Source organism: Nyctereutes procyonoides, unplaced genomic scaffold, assembly GCF_905146905.1.
Source record: "Nyctereutes procyonoides isolate TBG_1078 unplaced genomic scaffold, NYPRO_anot_genome, whole genome shotgun sequence".
NCBI classification, from domain to species: Eukaryota; Metazoa; Chordata; class Mammalia; order Carnivora; family Canidae; genus Nyctereutes; species Nyctereutes procyonoides.
The window spans coordinates 9900056-9924607 of NW_026575122.1; the positions used below are offsets into that span (position 1 = coordinate 9900056).

At 37.4% G+C, this 24552-nt stretch overlaps 1 protein-coding gene across 9 annotated transcripts in view; it reads left to right on the top strand.

Annotated features, from left to right (window-relative positions):
* PDGFC (platelet derived growth factor C) overlaps positions 1 to 24552 on the top strand; it is a 280573-nt gene that overhangs the window by 146437 nt on the left and 109584 nt on the right. The gene's annotated exons all lie outside the window — the stretch shown is intronic.

Genomic DNA, 24552 nt, shown 5'->3' on the forward strand with positions numbered 1-24552 from the left:
TGGGGCTGCCATAACAAGATACCACAGACAGGGGGGCTTAAACACTAGGAATCTTTTTTCTCACAGTTCTGGAGGCTGGGAATTCCAAGATCAAGGTTCCAATTGATTCGGTCTCAGGTCAGAGCTCTCTTTCTGGTTTGCAGACAGCTCCCTTCTCACTGTGTCTTACATGGCTCGGTAAGAAAGAGCTCTGAACTTGCTCCCTCTTGTCAGGACTCTAATGCCATCATTATAACAAGTGTGGCATAGGAACATTAAGATGTTAAACGTAGGGAAACAAGGCTTTGAATTTATGGGTATTCTATGTTATTTTCATAGCTTTTCTATTAATCTAAAACTTTTCTAAAATAAAAAAAAGTTTATTTAAAACTTACATGTAATTAAGGACAAAAATCCCAGTTGCCAAATTTAATTGAGCTTTATAAGTAGAGCCTACTATGTCTCTTTTCCTTAAGACTCCCTCAGAACAGTGCAGAGGATAGTCAGAAACCCACAACTGCAAAGAGGAAATTATAAGAGCATTATGAATCATAAGTCTACTTCCACTTTAATTATATCCCCAAACTTCAAAGGCAAACTTTTGTCCGTACTCAGAATTTTTTTTAAAGTACATCATAAATCTTTTTTTTAACCTGTCCCCCTAAGCTACCTTCCAAGAATTAATAATTAACAACACAGTGAAAAAACAGGAAGTTAACTCTCATTATTCATCTGTCTACTCTTAAGGTTATGGTTTTACATTCCATTGTATCACATGTTCTACAAGTGATTGTAAAAAAATACAGTATATCAAAGGGAGAAAGTGGTTGTTCCTACTTTACATTACACAAGAGTAGGCCAAACCACCTGTCACCAGGAGTCATAAACATTGCAGAATTTTAAGCAAAGAAATAGAAAATGAATTTCAGTTACCATCTTTAACAAAAGATGTGGTTTCGATGAAAAGAGCAGAAAAAGCTTAAATTTACCATTTTCCAAATTTAGGACTGTAGGAAATCTAAGCAAGCAGTGCTTTTGAGTGATTTGTATTGTTTGGGTAAAATGAGCATATGAAATATTCCATTTGTTTTTAAAATTTCTGACGTTATGGCTGCAGAAGTGCCAGCATGGAAAGTGTATTTTGTACATGTATTGCTTGTATCCATATGGACATAAACATAAATGCATGTGTCGATTATAAATGCATGTCTCTCTGTGTAGTTACACACACACACACACACACACACACACACACACAAAGCAGGCAGACAAAGAAGGAGCATCTTTCTCTCCAAAATACTGGGTATCATGCATTACCTTTGGTCCCCAACACATTTGAATGGTGGAGATGTAAACAGAGCCAAGAATATATGTTTGAGGTGTTATATCTGCAATATGTAAGTGTGAGACAGTATATAGGACAGTTACGTTTCTTTATTCCATCTCAGAGATAGAACGTGTGCTTTGAAATACCCCTTGGATAATACAGAAGCCTTTTCTAATGTAATTAAAACGAAGCTGAGCTCTTTAAACTCTAAATTGATTTAGTTTGGTGTCTGAGCAAATAGTATTTCTCTGGGAGTGAATCTGAGATTGGATGCAGCTATTTCTAAATGGTTGAAGAGGGGAGAGCTAGATAGATATATTTTCTATTATAAGTTGAACCACTTGATAGTTTAGAAGAGCTCCTTTATAAAAATTTAGGGTGGGCATTTAATATTTTACACAGATTAAGAAGCTTTGAAGCTTAGGTTTGGGTGTGAATCCTGACTCTGGTTCCTAAGTGTCCATGTTATTTGGATAAATGTTACTAATCTCTTGAGTCACATTTTCAGTTTACACATCTATAACTTATGGGCAACTATCTTGTCTTTGAGAAATAAGCATATGACTAAGTGAAAAGCCCTAGAAGACCACACCAAACTAAGCAAAAGTGATAAAAGAGCTTGTCACAAAAATTTATGTTTCAAAATAAAAAAAAAAAAGCCCTAGCAAGGTGTGTTTTGCACATAAGTAGAATTCAAGGGTGATACTGAAGCCACTTAGGATTTTAGTGAGAATTCAATGAAATCATAACTATAAAAAAATCTAAAACAGTGTCTGGCATGTACTAGCCACTCAGAATAAGGTCATTGTTGTTGAGCAGGTGCTTTCAAATTGCCATACTTTTATTCGCCAAAGAATTATGATTAATTCATTTAGTAAGTTTTGAAGGTTACATTTGAAATCAGTGTTTACTTCTGGTTCTAAGCAAGCCTATTCCAAGATTTTGCCATCTCCAGCATCTCGATCTTTCCTCGCTGGCTGCAGTGCCCTTGCTGTTTTCCCTTTCCTGGGCTTGCTCTCTTTCTTATTTTAATTTTATTTATGTATTTATTTTAGTGACAGAGTAGAGGGAGGGACAGAGAGAGAGAGGGAAGGAAAGAATTCCAAGCAAGCTCCACACCCAGTGTGGAGACTGATGAGGGGCTCAATCCCATGACCCTGAGATCATGACCTGAGCCGAAATCAAGAGTTGGACGTTTAGCTGACTGAGCCCCCGAGGCGCCCCGGGCTTACTCTCTTATTAAATCCTTCACATAGTTTCTGGAAAGACTTGCCAAAAGCAAATCTGACCATTATGTGTGCTTGCGGAGAAACCTTTCATGACTTCCTATTATCCCTAAGAACATTTTATGTGATCCAAGGATCTCTCAGTATCAAAACCACCTGTGGTCCTTGTTAAAAATGCAAATTCCCTGGCATAGACTCTGATCTGATGAATTCGAATTTCTAGGAATGGGCCCCCGATGAGTATTTATAAGAAACACCCCAGATGATTTATGTGCGTAACACAATTTGAGAATCATCAGTTTTAAGAAAGATTCAAACTTTTTAACTAGGTATGGAAAGCCCATTCTTCACTCTTCAGTCTCATCTGTTTTCATTCTCTCCCTCTACCTTCACCTCCCTGGCCTCTTCTTTAGTTAGTTCATTCTTGCTTATTTTTTAAGAGAAAATACAGTCGCTTCTCATCTCCAAGTCTCACGTGTTACCATCCTCTAATGCCTCATGTTTATCTCTATCAGTCTATCTTTCCTAGTTCCTCAGCCCCTCCCATCCTTTAAATAATGATGGTTTTGTGGCTAGGAGATTCCAGTTTACACAACATTCAATAAGGTATTTGGCATAAGATGGGCCTTTTGAAAAGATTGTTAAATAAATGGCATTGCTCTTTAGTTGACAGGATGTCAAGTACAAAATTTGAGCCTGCATTTTAGGTAGGTCGCTCAAGAGTTCCATGAAAAAGAGACCAAAACTGGAGGTGAATTCTAACAAGAATTTATAAAAGTAAGTGTTTAGAAGATCAAGACTGAAGAAGGTGGTCAGATGTAAGTAGAGATGACATCCGAGAACAGTAGCCAAGTGGATGGAGAGGACAAAGCTGTAAGTTTTACACATATTTGGTTCAAGTGTTCTGTTTATTTCTTTAATAAAGATGATCACTATTTATTTAGAAATACAAGGCCACGATCTTAAGTCTAGAAATGAACTATTTGGAAGATAGCAGCCAAGTTGGTGTGGTTGAGGCAATGAGATAAGATTGTTATTTGCAGTAAGGAATACAAAGCATAAGATGTAACTTACAGAGGAATCCAGTACTGAAAGAGACTCTGAGAATAAGGACTTCAGAGAAGAGTAACCAGATAGTAGGAGTAGAGAGAAGAGGGGGGTGTATGGAGCTAGGATGCTGTCAGCTGTGTGAAATGCTGCAGAAAAGGTCAAGTGAACTGTACCTGAGGATTGAAAATTATCTTTCGGATTTTGCACTTAGGACGTCAGTAGGCACCATAAGTAAAATGATTTTAGTGGGGTGGTGGGAGTGGAAGCCATTGGGTTCGTCAGTGAATGGCTAATGAAGATATATTGGCAATGGGGATCAATTACATGCTCAGGAAACTTCAAACGAGGTCAGTAGGACAGGAAGGCAAATAATACAGTAAATAATACTGTATTTTACTGGTTTGGTTTTGTTGGGTTTTAAGTAGGATAGGTGTAACTTGAGCAAGTAAATGCCAAAGAGATGGAATTCGTAGAAAAAAAATTCGTCGAGAACAGGGAAGGATTGGGTATTATTGATATGAAGAGGAATGGGAAGGTAGATCATATTCTGAGCATAAACCAGGGAACTTTAACTTAGGGGAACAAAGGCCTCTTCCTCTGGAGAGAGAAGGAGGGAGAAACACAAACTGCAGCTGGAGTGAAGAAGTGGAAAATAGCAAGGAGTATAGGATCTGGAAGGTTTTTTCTGTACCAAACTCATTTATCTGATCCTCAGTTATGGGTCTTGATAACTTTCAATGGTGTATTCAGCTTGTTTATTAAGATACCACAAAGCTTCATCTCATCATCTGGGGCAGAGCAACAGCGTTATGGCATGAGGCATATAATTCACTAAGTGAGACTTGCTTTATTTTTGGGTCAAACACCTTTCTGTTTACCTCGATAAAAGCTTAACAAAATTAATCTCAGTGCCTCTGAATCTCCAGATAAGTTTCTCTTGTACTCCCTTATTTTGCATAGAAGTCTGTACATTGGAAGATTTTTTTTGTATTACTGCAGAGAGGTATTGACTGACTTTCTTATTGTAGATATTAAATTATACTTCTCATAAAGTGAGATCATTTCTTCCAAAAATGATACCATCATTTTAGCAGATGGTCGATAGACACATTGTTAGTATCTTCTCGGCTCAATTTCAAATCTTAATGGAATATCTGTCGTACCAAAAAAAAAAATCTATTTCCAGACATGGTGCTTGGTGGACTTAAAGCTTAAACAGTTTTCTCATGAAGTGTCTTTCAGTGGCCGCTCTTGTTTTTTTGAGCTTCATGTACCTGAATGGTTGAATAACTTTCTACTTTCTACCCGCTTTGGTTGCTATAGTAACTTGCTGTTCAGATAGCACAGTGGAATCTGCATGATTTTCTTTTCATTTTCACCTCCCAGTGCACATTTCGTGTATCACTTTTTAAAATCTATAACTGAAATTTTGATTTGTTCATATTCAATGTTGTATCACTCTATTAATTAAAATTTGCCAGTTTAAAATTGTGATACTAGTTTGTCTAGCTCCGTTGTAAGTAGTAGCTATGATTTAGGACCAGAGGGGTCCGTGTCAGTAGCATTTCTCTTTATAGTCTAGCCTATGGACCTGTGTGACCAGGAACATGGGAAACTCCTTGATCCTTGGGTTTCTAATTTGTAAAATGAAGAAATCACCTCTCGGGGTTGTCTTGGGGAAATAAGAATGTATGAAAGCATCTAGCACTCTTCGAGTCATAGATTAGATACTCATAAATGTTGGTGAAGTGTTGTTGATCCTCAAAAACTTGACCATTATGATTTTTCGATCTAATCTTTAAACACTATAAGGTTATTAAGTATTTCTGAATTATGCCAATAAAGATTAAATTATGCCCTATATACTTAATTAAAAGGTACATTATATTTGATATATTGTCTGGATTAATATTTAATTAATCTGAATTTTTTAATCCTGGTGTTGCATTTTCATTATTACACATTTTCTTTGAATTCTATAGTGGAAATCATTTCTAATCTTACCCAATTTTTGTGGAGACTTAGCTGAGGTGTCTTTTTTTGGCTTAGTCAATGGCTGTGGATTAATTATTATTATAGCAGCATTAATGTTTAATATATTAGTTGAGTTTGTTTTCTTAGTAAATGAACATTTTCAGCTCTTCAGTTACTTTACTAACTTTTCTTCTTCAGTATTTTATTCTTCCCTGTTTACTTACTGTCTTGCCTTTTTTCTGTGTGACTTATTTTAGTTTATGATTTTCTGTAACAGCACATAGGCATATTACATAAATATGGTACTATATATACACAAGCATGTAGACATAAACAAAGATTTTACATTTCTTTGAAGAGTACAGGAAAATTTTTTATGACACCTGTACTTTTTTCTATTCATTTGTAATCCTACATCAGACATAAAAATATTTAAGTTTTGTATATTTTATAGTACTTTTGTACTATTGTATTTTTTTTTTTAAGAGAAAGATTTTGAGAAGAAGCTTGTTTGGTCTTTTGTCTAAAATGAGTGACGAGCCTCTTGCTTGGTTTTTGTTCATTTATCTGTTAACTTTCACAGATAACACTGTCTTCTGAGTTATTAACCATAGAGTCCTTGTCATTTCCTATTTGGTGTAATCCCAATTACTCTGCAACCTCATGGCGTCTATTGTATCTTCTGTTTAAACATATTTCCCGTTTACATCCTGGCTCTGAACTAGAGACCTAATCAGTTTTGGATACAGGATTTTGGAGGTTGCACGATCACTAAATATTTGTTCAGATTAATTGATGAGTTTCTAATTTTTTTTTTTTTTAGAGATTTTATTTATGAGAGCCAGAGCGAGAGAGACAGAGACATAGGCTGAGGGAGAAGCAGGCTCCCTGCAAGGAGCCTGATGTGGGACTCGAGCCCGGATCCTGGGATCAAGCCCTGAGCTGAAGGCAGATGCTCTACCGCTGAGCCACCCGGGCCTCCCAGTTTCTAAATCTTTTAATGTCTGTTTAAACACCTCTTGTACACATTGCAATATTGATGGGTTCAGCCTTCCTGGAGCAGATTGTTAACTAATAAGCAGAACCATAAAATACCGTTGGGATGGTCTGTGACCCAGTGATGCAGGCACTTAGCACCTAGGCTTCAGTGTTAATATGAGGGAGAACTAGATCATTTAATTGCCCATTTAGGACATTAGAGTGGCAATCTAAGCAATGAGGTTTTATGTTATATATTTAGACTGCAGTTAGGCTACTTCTTTCTCTGAAGATTTTAAAAATGGCCTTCAATTAAAAAGTCAAGCTTATTAAAGTAAAATCTAGTTAATCAGAATTGTGAAGTTAATATACCAGAATTGTTGCTAATAATTTAGGGTGATAAGGTAATAAATTTGGGCATGCATGTCCTCTCAGGTGTGGAAAAATGGATGTGAATAAATGATTAATAGTTCACCATTTATTTTTTGAGGCCCCGTTGTATGTATCAGGCACCTTACATATTAGGAATAAAAAGTGAATGATACAAAGTTGTGAACTTCAAGGGATGCACAATCTAGAGGGAGGCTTCAAAGTCTAGTTTTATGAGAGAAAAAAATATTGCTAAGGAGAAAAAAGTTATGTGACCGTTGGTATGCTTTACACGGATGACTTTAAAACATAATATTTATATATATTTTTATTTATGTTTTCTATCTGAGATGTCAAAGCACTTTGAGTTTCTAAATTAGATTTGTTTTGCTTGCTCCTTGAGTTTCTTAGTGTACCTCCCTGCTGGTTAACCTCGTGTAGAAACCAACAGACCATTGAGAGCAGTAATTGTCCTCGCTGTTGCTGCATCAAGAATTTTTTTTTCTTTGATGGTGATGAATGATTTCATAAATAGGTCTATAGAGCTCTTTTTCTTTGCTGTATGCAGAGGAGCCTTCTTACCTTTAAGTCACAGGACTGAAGTTGAAAGCATTTATTGCTGCCAGATGTAATGAACAGCATAGCTCTGTTCACGTTAAGAGAACTAGACTCTCTTCATAACTTAACCAACTTTTTCCCCACTAAAATTCTTTGGTAGACTTGCAAAACATTTTAAAAGAATTATGACAGGTACTGTTATTCTATTTTCAAATGGACAGTATTGCAGTATAAAATCCCGAGATGTTAACATGTCCTTTTAAGACTTAGGTGTTGGGGGACCTGGGCAGCTCAGCTGATTAAGCATCTGCCTTTGGTTCAGGTCGTGATTTCAAGATCCTGGGATCGAGCCCTGCATTGGGCTCCCTGCTCAGTGGGGACCCTGCTTCTCCCTCTCCCTCTGTCCGCTGCTCCCCCTGCTTGTGCTCTCTCTGTCAAATAAATAAATAAATAAAATCTTTAAAAAAACAAAGAAAAAGAAAAAGATTGTGCCTTGCTATTAACCTGTGTGGTGGAGGGAGTAGTAAGGACTTCATCAGGCATGAGCCAGGTATCTCTGTAGTCCTTCCACGGCATTCAGGAGGGCAGGTCCTCTGGCCCACCAGCAGGGCCATAGCTGTGGGAGCCCAGAGCCCTGGGCTAGACTTGACACAGGAAGGAGACACCTGGAGTGACGATACTGCAGTCATCTGTGCCTGTGCAGTTCAATTTCTATCATCTGTATCATCATCGGATGAGAAATTAGGAATCTGGCTGAAGAGTTCATTTATGGAATTCATTTATAGGTTTTGTCCAGCTCTCCCCACCATAATAGTCCCTTGTGATTTTTATTCCCTTTTCTGGACTTCAAGTCAACCATTCATCAAGGATTAGGACATTGTTCTGTTATGACTGCGCTTCATTTTTGTTTGAGGGTTGTGGTAAGAGAAATGATTCTGCCATCAGGGAAAATGTAAAAACCGTTTAAAAACCAGCACAACAAAAATTAAAGATCAACCCCTGTCTAAGAACTGTTTGGGGGGAGACCATTAATTCTGCATTAGACACGTCATGTTTAATTCTAGCGGGACTTCAAAGCTGAGATGAGAAACATGTCCCTTTTGTTCATTGTGCCTCAACTTAGAGTATACGTGGCTTAAAGGGAGTGACTATCATTTTTGTCACAGTATCCGCCACTATTGATATGTCACTGGTTTTGGTGCTTTTATTGGTGCTTTACATATGTTTTCGCAGTCCTCTTGGGAGGCTGGTATTACTTGCCCCCATTTGCTAAACAGCTCCAAGAGTAGGGAATTTAAATGTTCCAGGTCATTTGGCTGGTAGAGCTGTCCCTTGAGTCCAGTCCTGATGGCGCTCAGAGCCTGTGGAAGACTTCTCTGTCCACACATAGTGCTGAGCAGTTGCCACTTTGATAGACAACCAGCGAGTGCTTCCTGTCTAGCCAAATCAGGACAGAATTCAGCATGACAGTGGTATGTAGAGGAAGAGTACTACTTTGTGCTTAAATTTTTCAATTATAAGAATCTTTAATGTACATTGCCGCTGATGGAAAATTCACTTTTAGTGGGAAGTGATCGAACTTTTAATTAAAGCTTTCCCTTTTGTATAAACGAGTGGTGAATTATTCAGCCATAAAGCTAGGTACCTTGGTCAACGCCACGTCTTAGGACACCTGCTAAAGAGAGGGGAAAGGTTTATATTGTTAGCCTGAATCTGCACTTATATTTAACTGAACACTATAAAAGTTTGCTGAAATGTTAATCTGAGGTCATTTCAATTTGCCTTTGGCTATTGGCCAGGTGGAAATCACTTTTCCTAGAGGAATAGTGACTCTGAGGGTTAATGTCATAGGACTCTCAGAGTAATGTTTGCAGCCTTGCCAGTCCTCAGTGAGAGTGTAATGTGTATTATGCATAGGTATCAGTAGATGAATTTTTATGGGGCTACAGAAAAATTTAAATATTGAAATAATGTGTTAGGTAATAGATTTATAAAAGATATTCCTATTTGCTTTTGAGTTGCTTTACCAATACTTACATGCAGCATTGTACAGTTTATTAAGAGCTTTTTTTTGTACATCAGCCTTTTGGTCAACACATTTACTGAGCATCTGTGGACTCTGTGAGTCACAAGTTCTGAGCGATCTAGCTCCTGCTTTGAGGAGATCTCAGTTTAGTGACAACGACAGGGAAATAAACCAACAAAAGTGGGTTCATGGGCTTTGGTAGAATGAGAAAGAATGAGCCGTAACCCTCAGTTACGTTCAGAATATATGCAGTGGTGGGAGCATGGGGGCTGCTTAGGGAAGGCTTTTCAGAAAAGCTGAGACTTTACTCAGCTCTGGAAGGCGAAGAGGAATTGGGTTAGGTGGAAGCAGCGTGTGCCAGATGCCAAAGCCTGAGGCTAGGAGGTACACAGTCATCTGGCTCAGTTGGGTTGATGGGTACAGGAACTGGATCATCCCTTTCAGACTAGCAGAACCTCGGACCCCGAGGAAGAACGTGCTGTTCTTTGCAGTGGTCAGACCCTCTGCTCTCCTGGCCTCTCCACTCTCTGGGTGAGCACACAGGCTCCTCTTCTTCCTTTGTAATCAGGTTCCCCGCTGCTTGTCTTTATGCTACTCCATGGGTCACTACTTGTAACTGACACCCCTCTTCCTGTTCACCTCACTTGACACAGCTTCCAGAACAGTGCCCAGGGCCTCCCTTGTAACCCCAGGCACTCACAAAACCAAGAGCACTCAGTGTGTATTAACTTAGACTTCCTGCTTAGGTAAAAATAAATAAATAAATAAAAATTTTAATCAATGAATCAATCTAATGACTAGAAAACCCACACACCTACTTCCTTCCAGGCACCATATACTTGTTCCCCTGATAAACCAACACTTGGACCATTCCAGGCTTTAAAAATATCTATCTGTAAATTATAATTTTGTTAGACCTTTGTAAATTAAGCTTGTAAGGCTACTGTTTAGATATACTTATGAACTAGATTCTATTCAGAGAAAGACGTTGTTGCTGAAAATTGGACACATTCCATGAGTAAAGTATAACAAAACAATATCTGTGAGTGTCAGATCTCCGTTTAGTTTTGAAGTTCACCGTACTGAGCTGGTCCATTTATGTCCCATGGAGTTATGTGGCCTGGATCTCTGCTGGCCTAAAAGCTTGTACTAGTGAATTAAAGGTTCAAGTTTGACATGTGAACTCCAAGGTACAATATTGGCATACTAGCCTTCTGGATGGGTGATGATGAATGTTATAGGCAAGATGGCCATTAAGAAGAGCATTGACCTTGGAAGTTAGACAAGTTAGCCTCCCAGTTTTAGCACTTGGGTAAGTTACTTAACTCTACTAAGCCTCAGTATTCTTGAATCTTCACTGGAAATAATACCTGTTTTTTTTTTTTTTTTTTTTTTTTTTTTTTTTTTTGTTGTTGTTTTCCAATAACCCTGGGACACTATGAGGATGAGATGACACCTTATATGTATGTGTGCCTTAGAAAGTGTAAAATGCATCGTAAATTAGACTGGATATATACTATGAAGGTATGATGTTTAGAGAAACTACTAGATCTGTATGTGAGATTTTGTCATCACAACTGGATGTTTGAGTAGATGAAAAGATGAGGAAAAAAAATGATAACCACGTACACAGGTAAGAAATCGTGGCTGAGGGATCCCTGGGTGGCGCAGTGGTTTGGCGCCTGCCTTTGGCCCAGGGCGCGATCCTGGAGACCCAGGATCGAATCCCACATCGGGCTCCCGGTGCATGGAGCCTGCTTCTCCCTCTGCCTGTGTCTCTGCCTCTCTCTCTTTCTCATTCTGTGACTATCATAAATAAATTAAAAAAAATTAAAAAAAAAAAAAAGAAATCGTGGCTGAGGGGGGAATAGGCCTGTGTCTGGGCAAGCAAACTAGATTTCTGAAGATAATAGCTTTGAATGAAAAATGAGAGTTTTGCCATCCTCCACAATAATGAATGTCTGCATCCTTCCTCACAGAGCAGTAGACACAAATAATGGTTTGTTCTCACAGAGTTCTGAGGGCAGCTCACAAAGGAATCCTTACATGCTACGTAGTTCACCATTGGACTACCCTCCAAGAATAACTCAAAACATTTAACAGATTGACTTTGAAGAAACTTGTTTATTTTTTCAAGCATGTAGTTCTTGGATGAACAGTTCTCCTCTCATTATCTGGGTTGTACGTACCCTTTTTCTCCCAACATACTCTGAATCCTTCATGTCGGTAGCCACTGAAGGCTTGCATACAAATTGGTATGATTTATGATTGATCAGTCATAAATATACAGTATTGTGGGGAGAGGCCATTGGAAGAAAACGAGTGAAACACTAAGAAAGCATTATGTGAATTGCAAACAAAAGGAAAAGATGAAACAAGATTGAGGTTTGTAAGAGGAAACGAAAGCAACAGGTAAAGGAAATCAATAAGAAAGTTAAGCAGAATCTTCAGCAAAAGGACTTCTTAGGAAAGATTTCTGGGTGTAGACCAAGAAGAAAAGGCATCACCTAATGAGAGGTACTCTTGAGGGAATATTTTGATTTCAAACCTCATTTTATGTTGAACTTATAATCAGAAAAGATTTTTCTTTCCTTAAGGGCTCTCTCGAACTAGATTAAATTGTAAACATTTAAATTATAAACATTTAGATAGTATAGTTTATACATGTACACGAAGGTGAATTCTATGTATTAATTTAAAATTTTTTTTGAAAATTTTATTTTTAAGTAGGCTGCATGCTCAATGTGGAGCTTGAATTCATGACTCTGAGATCGAGAGTCACATACTTTACTGATTGAGCCAGCCAGTTGCCCCTAAAAGTTGAATTCTAGAAACAATGTTTGTGTAGTGGCCAATTGGCTAATTGCAAGCTTAACTGACTTATCATAATATTATTTATTATATTATTATTACTACTATTATTATTTACATTATGCTCTAAAAGCCAGATAAGTGCCATGTTTCTGTTAAAGTCATAATGAAAGAGACATTATACAATTGGGACTGGAGAGCAGGGCTGCATTTTCATAACTTAACCTCTAATGATGAAAACAGGTTCTGCTGTGGGCCAACTGGGGGCCTCCTCATGGTCCCCCCCGGATGTGACGTGCATTTAAGTTATTGTAAGCTCTATAAGCTGTTAGATCTGTGGTACATGTGTACATTATAGCCATTTTCTGTTGATATTTACCAAGAAGAGATTTTAAAAAGGATATTATTTAGAAGAGAGATTCCTGTTATTTAGCTTTTTGAGCTATTTACGGGAGTGGGCTGTCAGTTTTCTGCTCTTCTGCTGCTAGTTTAATTTTGACACTCATTTGTCTATTTTTTACTATCAGCATGAACTCCTAAATTTTCTTTAACAACTGATTTGTCCCTTTCTTTTTGTTTTTTTGAAGAATATCATTACTTTTGTGACATTGTCAGTTAACTCAGTCTAAGAGTTAAAATATGTGATCTCAGAATATTAATGCTCATGTTAAATGATGACACACATAACCTATTCTTCCTGAAAAAGAAATAAGAAGATTACAAATGGAGAATGGCACAGTAGTATTGAAACGAGTAGCTCAGTATCTTCTCTGCCTTATTTATTATTAAATAGCAGAGCTAGGGGCACCTGGATGGCTCAGTGGTTGAGCATCTGCCTTCGGCTCAGGGTGTGATCCTGGGGTCCTGGGATCGAGTCCTGTATCAGGCTCCCTGTGGGGAGCCTGCTTCTCCCTCTGCCTGTGTCTCTGCCTCTCTCTCTCTCTCTCTCTGTCTTTCATGAATAAAGAAAATCTTAAAAAAAAAAAAAGCTAAATAGCAGAGCTAGAGGAAATCTTCCTGTCAAGTTAACAGACCTTTAAGTAAATTGTTGCTATATATGTATTCTTAAATCAGGTTTTCACATCTACACTAAACTATAATGTTACTGAGTGTTTATGGTAATCTTCTTCCTCACATTTAATGAAATGTAATGTAATGAATGTTTGAATACAGAAATATGTTTTTTTAAGAGTAGGTCATAGGACTTTGTTTCAGGATACACATTATAGTATATATACCTACAAAAATTCTAATGTGTCATCACTTTGGATACTTCTAGCTGCACATATTAGAAGACTCAACTGATGGCTTAAATATTCAGTTTATTGCCTCCTCTAATGAGAAGTCTTGAGTTAGGGCATTTTCAGCCTAACTTAAGTCAAGGGTTCAGTCACATCATCTTTTTTGTCAATCATCCTTAGCCTGTCGACTTTAGTGAGACCTTTGGCTTGTCCCAGCATCACCTCCTTACAGAGCTGGGTCCAGACACAGAGAAGGAGACTCCTCTGTGACGGAGTCTAAGTGCAACTTCCCCTTCATTGGCCAGGGGTGGGTCTCATTACTCTGTCTAGAACAGTCACTAGCCAACGGGCAGTGACACCACTATTAATTGTATTAGTGCATTTGTGATTCACGGCTGGCCTGGGGAGGTATTCAGCCTCTCTTGAAGGACCTGGTCACTTTGAGGAAGAAGAATAAAATCCAGATTGGGTTAACAGAGATAGTGAAGCTAGGATGGCAGTTGGGTTATCAACAGAGTTGTGTCTGCCAAATATCAGATCACAAGATCTTACATAATCCACTAAATAAGAAAGACTACCTTATTTTTTAGCCTAGAATTAAAAAAAAAAAAAAAAAGGTCTCAACTAAACCATAAGTCTTGTAGGAACAATCATTAAGGATGAAGTAGCAGTTAATGTTTTGCTCTTCTGTGAATACTCATTGCAAGGTAGCTTGGCATTTCATGCAGACAAATGAGGTCTCTCAAAAGTGGTACCAATATTGAAGCCTAAATCTTATTGCACAAATAAAATGGCAGCAATTTGACAGTAGAGAATGAAATTTGTATTTTTATATGGTACTCATTTAAATTGTTAGAAATTTATTTATTTAAAATTTTTTATTTACTTAGAGCGAGCGAGAGAGAGAGAGATCACAGAGGGAGAGGGAGAAGCAGGGCCTCGCTGAGCAGGAAGCCTGGTGTGGGGCTCAATTCCAAGACCCTGGGATCATGACCTGAGTTGAAGGGAGATGCTTAACCGACTGGGCTACTTAGGTGCCTCAAATTGTTAGAATTTTAAAATGGTAAAGACACATCCTGCTGTGAAGAATTCACACATATTTTAAGCCTCACTAAATAAATTTCAAGTAATTGTTATAGCCTGGAAACTGTTGAAACTTCATTTTCATTGTTCCGTTTATTAAATGTAATCCCAGTCATTTGTTTTAGGATATACGTGTAGGGCAAGATTTCATTGGATGCTTTTAAAATGGAAGAGACAAGATCAAATAAGCACATATGCATGCATGAATCCATTTTTCGGCTTACGTTCTATTTCTGCTAAGGTTAGGGTACTCATTTTGAAATGCCTAACTCAAAAAATATTATTATGGTCTCCCCAAATATGCAACACCTGAAGTAACAGTGCCAGTACTATTATGAACATATCTTTCATCTAAAAGTTTACAATATACATATCTGGACTGGAAAGATTCTTTTTATGAGAGGTTTGCCCAAGCCCCAGCCTGAACTCCCAGCAAGTTGAGGCCTACAGATCCCGTCCTTCTTTTCTAAGGAGACATTGATAAGATTCTGCATTTGTAGAATCCATTAGGTGATTTAGTGTGTTTTATGACACCAAGGTAATAATTTTGTACAAGTACATATGTAAAATCACTTTCACATAAAATATTTGCTGCAGAGAATTTAGATTCCCTGTTTGCTAAGCCTTGGCATGCCTGCATTTGAGATTTGGATCAGATAAGCATCTCTCTAGCCTCTAACATGAAAGTGCTTGTCAAACTCAGTACGATTTTTTCAGAGTTAAATCTGTGGGTTCTCTCATTTTCTGAGAGAATTGGATCTTTTAAATTAATCTGAAGTAGACATTATGTCCCTTAGACAGAACAAAGCCATCTGTCATAGTCATTTTCTAAATACAAACACTAACTTTCTGTAGATGATAGACCTCTGATATTAAAACTCATCCATACGATGTATGTATATATTTAAATCAGCTGCAGAAACAAGTATTTAGGCCCAATAGAAATAATAGGATATGTATTTATGTATTCCTAGCTGTATATACATTTCAGATAATTATTACATTCTTTGATTTCATGACCTATTCTTATTACGTGGAAAAGGGGAAAAATAAGCATGGAGAACTCTTCAAACTTCACAAATGTTAAATACACAATATTTTAGGTGATTTTATCTAATTAACCTAAAGCAAGTAAATGTGACATTGTTGTGGATCTATATTTGAATGTAAAAAATAAAACAGCCATGAGAACTAGAGACTATTCACTAAACTCTGAAACTAATTCACTTGCAATTGTTTATAGAGATAAAAAGTTTTGATCTGTATTCCTTTACGGATGCCAAGACTGAATTTTGACTAGAGCCAAGAACTTAAAAGTTGAAAGAATGGGACTCAAAATGAGACCACACACACACACACATGCACATGCACATGCACACACACAATTATACATCTACCTATGCAAGTAATAACTATTATATAAATTACTGTATAAAATAAAAATTAGAAAAAGAAATTAAAGGGTAAAAGTGAGGAACTTAACAGCATAATGATTGGCTGTATCAGTTACTTTATATTATAGAAATAAAAATGAAGTCTGAAATGGATTGAATGCCATGTTACAATATGTTTATCATTGTTGAAACCTGTTTGTAAAAGGGGATTGAAAATTGACCCATTGTGGAATAGACTCACATATTCATGAATCTGTTTATCTATTTAATAAAATGCCTTCCATTGAGCTAGTTTCCTAATGTGTATATGGTATGGGTATTTTTGGATATTAACAGATTGAATTACAAAATGTATTTTTTTTAAGATTTTTATTTATTTATTCATGAGAGACACAGGGGGAAAGGCAGAGATATAGGTAGAGGGAGAAGCAGGCTCCCTCTAGGGAGCCCTATGTGGGACTTGATCCTGGGACCCCGGGATCACGACCTGAGCTGAAGACAGATGCTCTACCACTGAGCCACCCAAGTGCCCTGCATAATGTGTTTTTCATTAAATATTAAAGTTTCTCATCATGGTTATAAATAATTAGCAAATCAGTAAGTAAATATTTAAATTAAAGCACTGAGAAGATATTTATGTGGACAAATAAAAATAGAAACAAACTGAAATTTCTAAATTCTTTTATTTCTGTAATCTTTTATGTAGGAAGTATTAAAGAGGCAATATCTAGTGGTTACTTTACTTCTTCTAATACAGAGACTCCTTTTGCTGGTTCTAATTAGTTTTATTATTGACTATTTAAAGTATTACATGTTAGAAAGAGAAATGGCCAGAAACTCCTCCTGTCTGTGTTAGACTTTCCTTTAGCCTGGTTAAAATCTGACTGCCTCCCTGGCCAGGTTCTGTGTGATCTGTTAGCAGCAGGACACTTCGAGTAAAAGGCACGTTCTTTATTACCAGCCCACTGAGTTTCTGAGTGATGACTTAGTCTTTCCCACAAGTCTTAGGCTAGTGCTTGGATATGGGGTCTGTTTCTTGTCTCTTTTACCATGGGATCAGCCATGAACTCCGCCTTGAGGATTATCATTATAGCTGAGAGAGAAGGAAGTCAGATGAGAAGATAGGAACTGCCTTTCACAAATGAAAGCGACCCTTGCAGTGTTTACCTTCCCTTAGGTTCCTGCTTGATCTTGTTTAGCTTTCCTTCTTGGAGGCAGTCTCCAGGTAGGACATGACCTCTTAAAGAAAGAAAGTGATCTTTAGGGACCCTCAGAAGAATAAATACTTTAATTCTTCTGCTGGAAGTCAGGGTGGATTAATTCTAAATGGCTTATGATGGTGGAGATCCTTAACTTTCCCCTCAAGATTGGTGTGGGTACTATTTGCCAAAGGCAGCCCTTATGGGGGGGGGGGGCGTGTGCTTGGATGCAGGTCATACTCCTAGCAAGGGTGAAGGCCAGTTGAGAAGTAGCACAGATTTTTTACTTTGCAGATTACTGGAGGCTTTGAAGGAACTATGTTTATTTCTGGAAAGGAAAAACAGTGTGTTATTGTTGAAAATCAAAACAATGAAAATCGGCATGTTCTATTTAGTAGCTAGAAAATGTCCATAAAGCATGTTTCGGAATACTGGAATTTTGAGTAAAATGCCCCATTGTTTGTATTAAGGCCTAAACAGAAATCTGATCAGGAGGTTTATTCTTTTTTAGTAGTGTACTGTGTTTGCTAGTGACACCCTATTGTTTGGATTTTTGTGTGTGTGTATCTCTTTTGGAGATACTTTTGTATCTTTGTCACTGTTAGGGTTTTTACTAAAGACAGGGATTCAAGAAAGTAAGCAACCGAACAGAGCAACAAGTAATTGGAATCTCTAACACTTTGCTTTCTCAGTCTGCTCTGCCTTTGCTGGAAAGGATTGGATGATTGATTTCATATCTTGGTAGATCATTAGTTATTTGTAAATGTAAAAGTGAGTCTCTCAAAATATCTTGTGGAGATAACAAAATTTAATAAGTTACTCTCATTAACCAGTAGGGACAAACCCTTCCTTTTTGTGATATCCAAAGAGAATGATTTTAAGGATTAAATTTTGTTGTGTTTTTCAAAGTATACTTTCTGGGCTCATCAACACTTTTCAACACAGAGCAGTAAGGAAGCCTCCAAAGGGAAGAAGAATGGGAAAAGAGGGAACTAATTTTTAAGCATATACTACATTTAGAACAGCCTATAAGGAAGCTGATATTATCTACATTTATAGATGAATTATCTGGGGCACAGAGAAGTAAATTAGTCATGATCACATAGTTAGCAAGTGGTTGGGAGGGTTCAAAAACAGACACATTTCAATTTTTTAGGACCCATAAGGTGTCAAGTGCCATGTTCATCTTTGTAAATGCAAAGATTAATTAGGCGTAGGAATGCTTTGTAGGAATTTCTTCTCATGGTAAAGTCACTGTTTGGTAATTCTAAAGTTCTAGCTGGAGATGGGACACATAGAGTGTGTAAAGCTTCTATCCCAGTTAGAGGGAATGAAAGCTGGAAGGTTTTTGAATACTAGACCAATGATTTTGTGTTATTTCATTCTGCACTGGGAAGCCATAAATGTTTTTGAGCAAAGGAATTACATTATTTAAACTGATTTGCTAATTATAATCTTAAAAATCATTGTCATATTGAATTGTATTGGTAGTTAAATTCAGTCCGCCATATTTCACTTGTGTCTTTCTTTCCTCCAGTATATCATGACCCTTAGGCACAAAACAATTGGAATAGACTGGACCTGACAGTCCCTCGCTCACACCCTCCTGGATGAATCTTAGTTTTACCACCTCTCCTTTCACAGAGAGCATTTATCTGCCCTACCCATCCACTCATTTACTAATTTCATAAGTATTTATTAAGTGCGTTCACAGGCAAGGCCCTGAGGTAATAAGCCCTGGAGTATAGTGGTGAACAAGACAAACTTAGTCCTGTACCTAGGGAATTTGCCTTCTAATTGGGTATGATGAAGTCTTGGAATTAGGTGAAGTTTGGTGGGGTGAGGCCTGGAGCTGACGACTAAGAAAGAATTCTTGAGACATCCTTGGTGCAAAATGGTGGTTTTATTAAAGCATGGGGTCAAGACCCGTGGGCAGGAAATGCTGCTAACCCGGGGCTCTTGAGGGGTGGCTGATTATATACCTGGGAGTTGGAAGGGGTTTGGGGATAGTGTGCTCTCTAAGGAATTTTGGAAGCAAGGTTTCCAGGACCTTGAGGGGGTTGGCTATTGTTGGGGAAAGGTCACTTATTACCATCTAATAAAGCCTGAGTCATGAGACCCTTCAGATGTATATTGGTGGGCCATGTGCTTGGGGGATGATTGCCAACATGTATCTTGGGGTTTAGAGTTAAAGGAAATTTCTAAAGGAATTTTTATATGTTAAGGTAGACTTACAGGCCCCTGGGGGTAGGGCTAAGTTTGCCTTTTGCCCTGAGCAAAGTATTAACATCGAGGCAGTTGAATCCATAGGGGCAGGTCCCTCTGCCTGTTGCAAGGACTTGTCATTGTGCTTCCCCAAGCTCATGCTTTGTCCTCAGCTAGCTCTGTGTTCACCCATCAGGTAGGCAAACGGAAACAACTATGTTCTATGAAAGACAAGTTTAGGATGCTGGGAGAGTGTACTACAGTGAATCCTCTCCTAATATGGTAAATGAGAGAATGTCACCATGAGCAAATGACATCAAATGACATTTATACTAAAATATAAAGGGTGAATAGAATTAATGAAAGAAAAAAAAGAGATATAGATTGTCGCAGTGGAGCTGGTTGGGGATACCCCAAAAGGATGATCTTAGAAAAGGAAACCGCATATTTCATTTTATTCTGCTTTTACTTCTTCTGAATTTTTTTAACACTTTAGTGTTCCTATCAGACATTTAGATTCTATTAAATAAAAATACAAAGTAGTAGAGTGCATTACGCTTTGCCTTATTACTTCATGATTATACATGAACTTCCCAGATTATATTGCAATCTGTATTTTAACAACCACAATGCCTTGAACGATGCTTTACATACCGTATTTGTTCAACTGATATCTGATGTATTAATAATTTTTGCAAAATGTGGGCTGGAATAAAGAAGGAAGAAAGAATGTTTATTTTTTTAAATATATTTTATTTATTTATTCATGAGAGACACACAGAGAGGCAGAGACACAGGCAGAGGGAGAAGCAGGCTCCATGCAGTGAGCCCGACGCGGGACTCGATCCCGGGTCTCCAGGATCACACCCTGGGCTGAAGGCAGTGCTAAACCGCTGAGGCCACCCGGGCTGCCCAGAAAGAATGTTTATAAAAATAACCTGTACGTGCATCACTTATGCCTTATAATGTTGTAATTTACCTAGAATGATTTGCTTATGGTTATTCGAAGATGCCCCTTCAAATTTTTCGCCAGTAATTTTTACAGAAAAAGAGAGTAGTGTTGAAAATGAAACTGCCCTATACCTAGAAAGCTGTGTCATTATTATTTTTTTTGAAAGCTGTATCATTATCAAGTGAAACTGAAATTATTAATTTGAGATATTTGGATAAATGGATCACACTTTCTTAGATTACATATTATTTTTGATTGCTGGAAAGCACACTATAGATATATTTGATTTGTTAATTGAACGTCTGGTTTCTTAGCTTGTATCCTAAGAGAGGGTAGGGTATTGAGTTTGGGAAGTGTGCTGCCATTTTTTATGTTGAGGGTGTTCCAACAAATGAAAATAAGCTATTTAAAAATTTATTTATTTATTTATTTATTTATTTATTTATTTATTTATTTAATCATTCATTCATTCATTCATTCATTCTGAGAGACACAGAGAGGCAGAGACACAGGCAGAGGGAGAAGCAGGGTCCATGCGGGGATCCTGATGTAGGACTCGATCCCAGGACCTGGGATCACACTCTGAGCCTAAGGCAGACACTGGACTGCTGAGCCACCCAGACATCCCTGAAAATAAGCTATTAACAGAGAGAAACACTTCAAAGCTTTGTAGCTTTAAATAAAGATACTCTTCACTGATGATATGAAAAATAACTTGTATTTTTATATTGGTAGCATTCAGTACAACAAAATTTTCTCCAGAAATTTTATATTATGAAGAAAGGACTGATGTTACAGTCTCATCTTTAAAGAAGAGTTAAGCAAAGAAATAAGAAATCTTGGTAACAAAGATTCTCAGCAATGTGCATAGTGACTTAAATTTTAAGAAGCTTTCTCAGTCTTCTTCCTATTAATAATATATAATATATATAATATATAATATTATATAATATATAATATATAATATTATATAATAATATAAACCTCGCCTTCACAGTCAGCCGTAATTCTCTGTGATTTAGTTCTCTCATCTGTATGGTGGGAGACTAACTAGTCCCCATTTCAAAGCTCTGTTGGGGATACTAGAAAAAATAAGTAATCTGATGTTTACTTTGGTATTTTTTCCCCATATTTTTATGATTTAAAATTTTGTGAGGAAATGAGTAGGGATAGATTTTCTTTCATTAAGCTTGTGAAGGGGACAGGGAAACTTTTTATTTGCTTACTGAAGTCGTTTTGTTTCATTTGCAGGTTTTTTTTTTTTTTTTCAGCACAATAAACTATTTGTATTTGTTTCTGTCCCAACTTTTATATTTTCTTCCTCAGGAGTATCTGTCATTCTTAGGTTGAATCGCCATTCTTGGTGTTTTTGGTTCACTTTGCCCACATCTCAAGGTTATTGGTCCCTTGACATTTCATGTGTAATGTAGAACAGTTTTCAAATTCTTTCCTAAAGTCTTCTGTGCTACATTGCTTTTGAGATACATTTTCTCTTCTGATTTATCAGGATAACATTACCTTTTGCTTATACCACAATATTTTTTTCACAATATTTTTTTTTATAACCTCCATATATGTATTTTTCCATTTACCTGGTTTGAATGAAGAGACATCTGGTGGACCTGGTTTTCCCTGGCAGGTAGAATGTGTGGACTTCCTTTTAACAGCCCAGCATCCACTCCAATGATGCTCACATTCTCTCTTCAGTTCTGAAACTAGAGGGAAGGTTGATACGTTCAGACCTGCATCTGGTGAGGTGAGGTATCCTTAATCTGTATTGCCTCAGATTCTGTTACTCTGATCCAAAGGAGGACATTATGAGCATCTGTAAATGGCCCTGTGCAGTCGAGGGCCCGTCACAGTCCACGTGCTCGCCTGGAGTTCCAGTGTCTGCCTTCTGTCTTTCCTACTTGCACTCACCAGTTAGTTTTGCTTTGCTTTCTGACAATTGCAGCACCTGAATGGTCATGCATGTAAAAGGCGGGGAATAGACATAAAATGACTCTGGCTCTTATAAAAATAAGTCATAAAATAGAGGAACGGATATTTAGTCTAGCATAAATTCAATGTTTTTGCCTAAGAGTCGGCTGAAAGGGAAAGTGCAGTATCTTTCTTCTCTCTCTTTTTTTTTTTTTTTCAGATGGAGCGCCTTTTGTTTGTTTCTTGAGCTAAATCATAGGCAAACTGCTGACTTTTCATTTCACCTGCTTTGACTTTTATCCTTTGTGGCAATTCTCCCCAGATTGTGTAAGATCTGTTTTGTGAGGCTCAGTTTTCAGTTGTATGTCAGTTTGTATCATTTTCCAGGGTTTGTCTTAGAAACCACTCTAAAGTCACTGTTAGGTTGGAGTCTTCAAAGCTGGATGTTTAATAAATATTTTAGGTATTCAAATAAATAGTGATATCCTGCCTATGGTCTCTAATATTTTACTTTTAAAATTCTTTGAAGATGGCAACCTTTATGTCCTATATTTTTTCTTCCTTGTTTATTATAGTCAAGACAATTTATTAACTATATAATACACGGGTATACTTTGTTGTCAGGTTCTGTGAACGTTTCATAATCTAATATCTCTTATCACAGCTAACTGCTCAGAGAGCTGTTAGGCTCTTGATTTGACGTGGAAGGTACTGCGTGCCCAGCATTTGGCCAGGCCACACCCTGGTCAGTCCTGTAAGAGAGCCACTACTGCAAATGATGATGATATATGCATATGTAGTAAAAAAAAAACACCAAATTTGTTATATTGTTGTAATTGATGGGTGAGCCTGCACCCTCAGTGTTTTGACCGGGAATGACTTGTTGCAGACAGTTTAATAAGTAACAAAAGATCTTTGGAGCAGTGGGACTTCAGTATCTTTGAATTACTCCTTGCCATAGAGGACTGTCTTTTGCTCCATGCCAATGTCTTTCTTTTTTTTTTTTTTTAATTTTAAATCAAGTGACAAGAGTTATCCACTAAATACTCTCTGCAAATGGATATTAAGAGCATAATAAGTCCAAAGACTGTTTGAGGCTCTTGGTGTAAAATGAAGAACACACCAGCCTTAGTTCCATCTTCATGACCTGATAGCCTCTATCTTGAACTTCACCACATTTTCACGATTTTTACAAAATCATATTTACTTCCGCCACTATTCAATAAGTATTTTTTCTTATATTGAGAAACTTTTTTCTTAAATAAAGTTTTAAAGGGAGCTCTAGGAAATGATGTCCATGGAAGCAAATATAATTTTTACATATGTAATACCTATTAAAATAAATTATCAATTGTTAAGATAAAGAACATACCCTTTTTATGTACTGACCAAAATCATATTACGAGTCACTAATTTTTGGGGCACCTGGGTTCCTCAGTCGGTGATCCTCTTGATTTCATGATCTCAGGGTCACTGAAATGGAGCCCTGCTCCGCACTCAGTAGGGAGTCTACTTGGGATATTCTCTCTTTCTCTCTCTCTCTCTCTCTCTTTCCCTCTGCCCCACCCACCCCCATACATGTGTATGCTCTCTCTCAAACAAATAAATAAATTAATTAATTAATTAATTAATTAATTTTTAAAAAGTGCCACTAGTTACCGCACTTTCAGAAATGGTGACCAGACCAAGGATTCTGAGCTAGACAGCCTGGATGGGGCTAGCTGTCATATCACTTTGGGAATGGGGAGTGAGATGAGGTTATAAGTGCTGTGGTCAAACTATTCATCCTCAACCTGTCCTTAGGAAGTTAGTATTGATGTGTGAAAAGGTTGTTGGAAAAAAATAGCCTTGGAAGGGGAGACTCTGTAATAAATGATAATGTTTTTGTAGATTTAGCATTATATATATGACTTCAGTGTAAGAATTTTTATTTATTTTTATTTATTTATTTTTAAAGATTTTATTTATTCATGAGAGACACAGGGAGAGAGGCAGAGACATAGGCAAAGGGAGAAGCAGGCTTCATGCAGGGAGACCAATGTAGGACTCGGTCCCAGGACCCAGGCATCACGACCTGAGCCAAAGGCAGATGCTCAACTGCTGAGCCACCCAGGCGTCCCCAGTGTAATAATTTTTTTATATATTTTTTTAATTTTTATTTATGATAGTCACACACACACAGAGAGAGAGAGAGAGGCAGAGACACAGGCAGAGGGAGAAGCAGGCTCCATGCACCGGGAGCCCGACGTGGGATTCGATC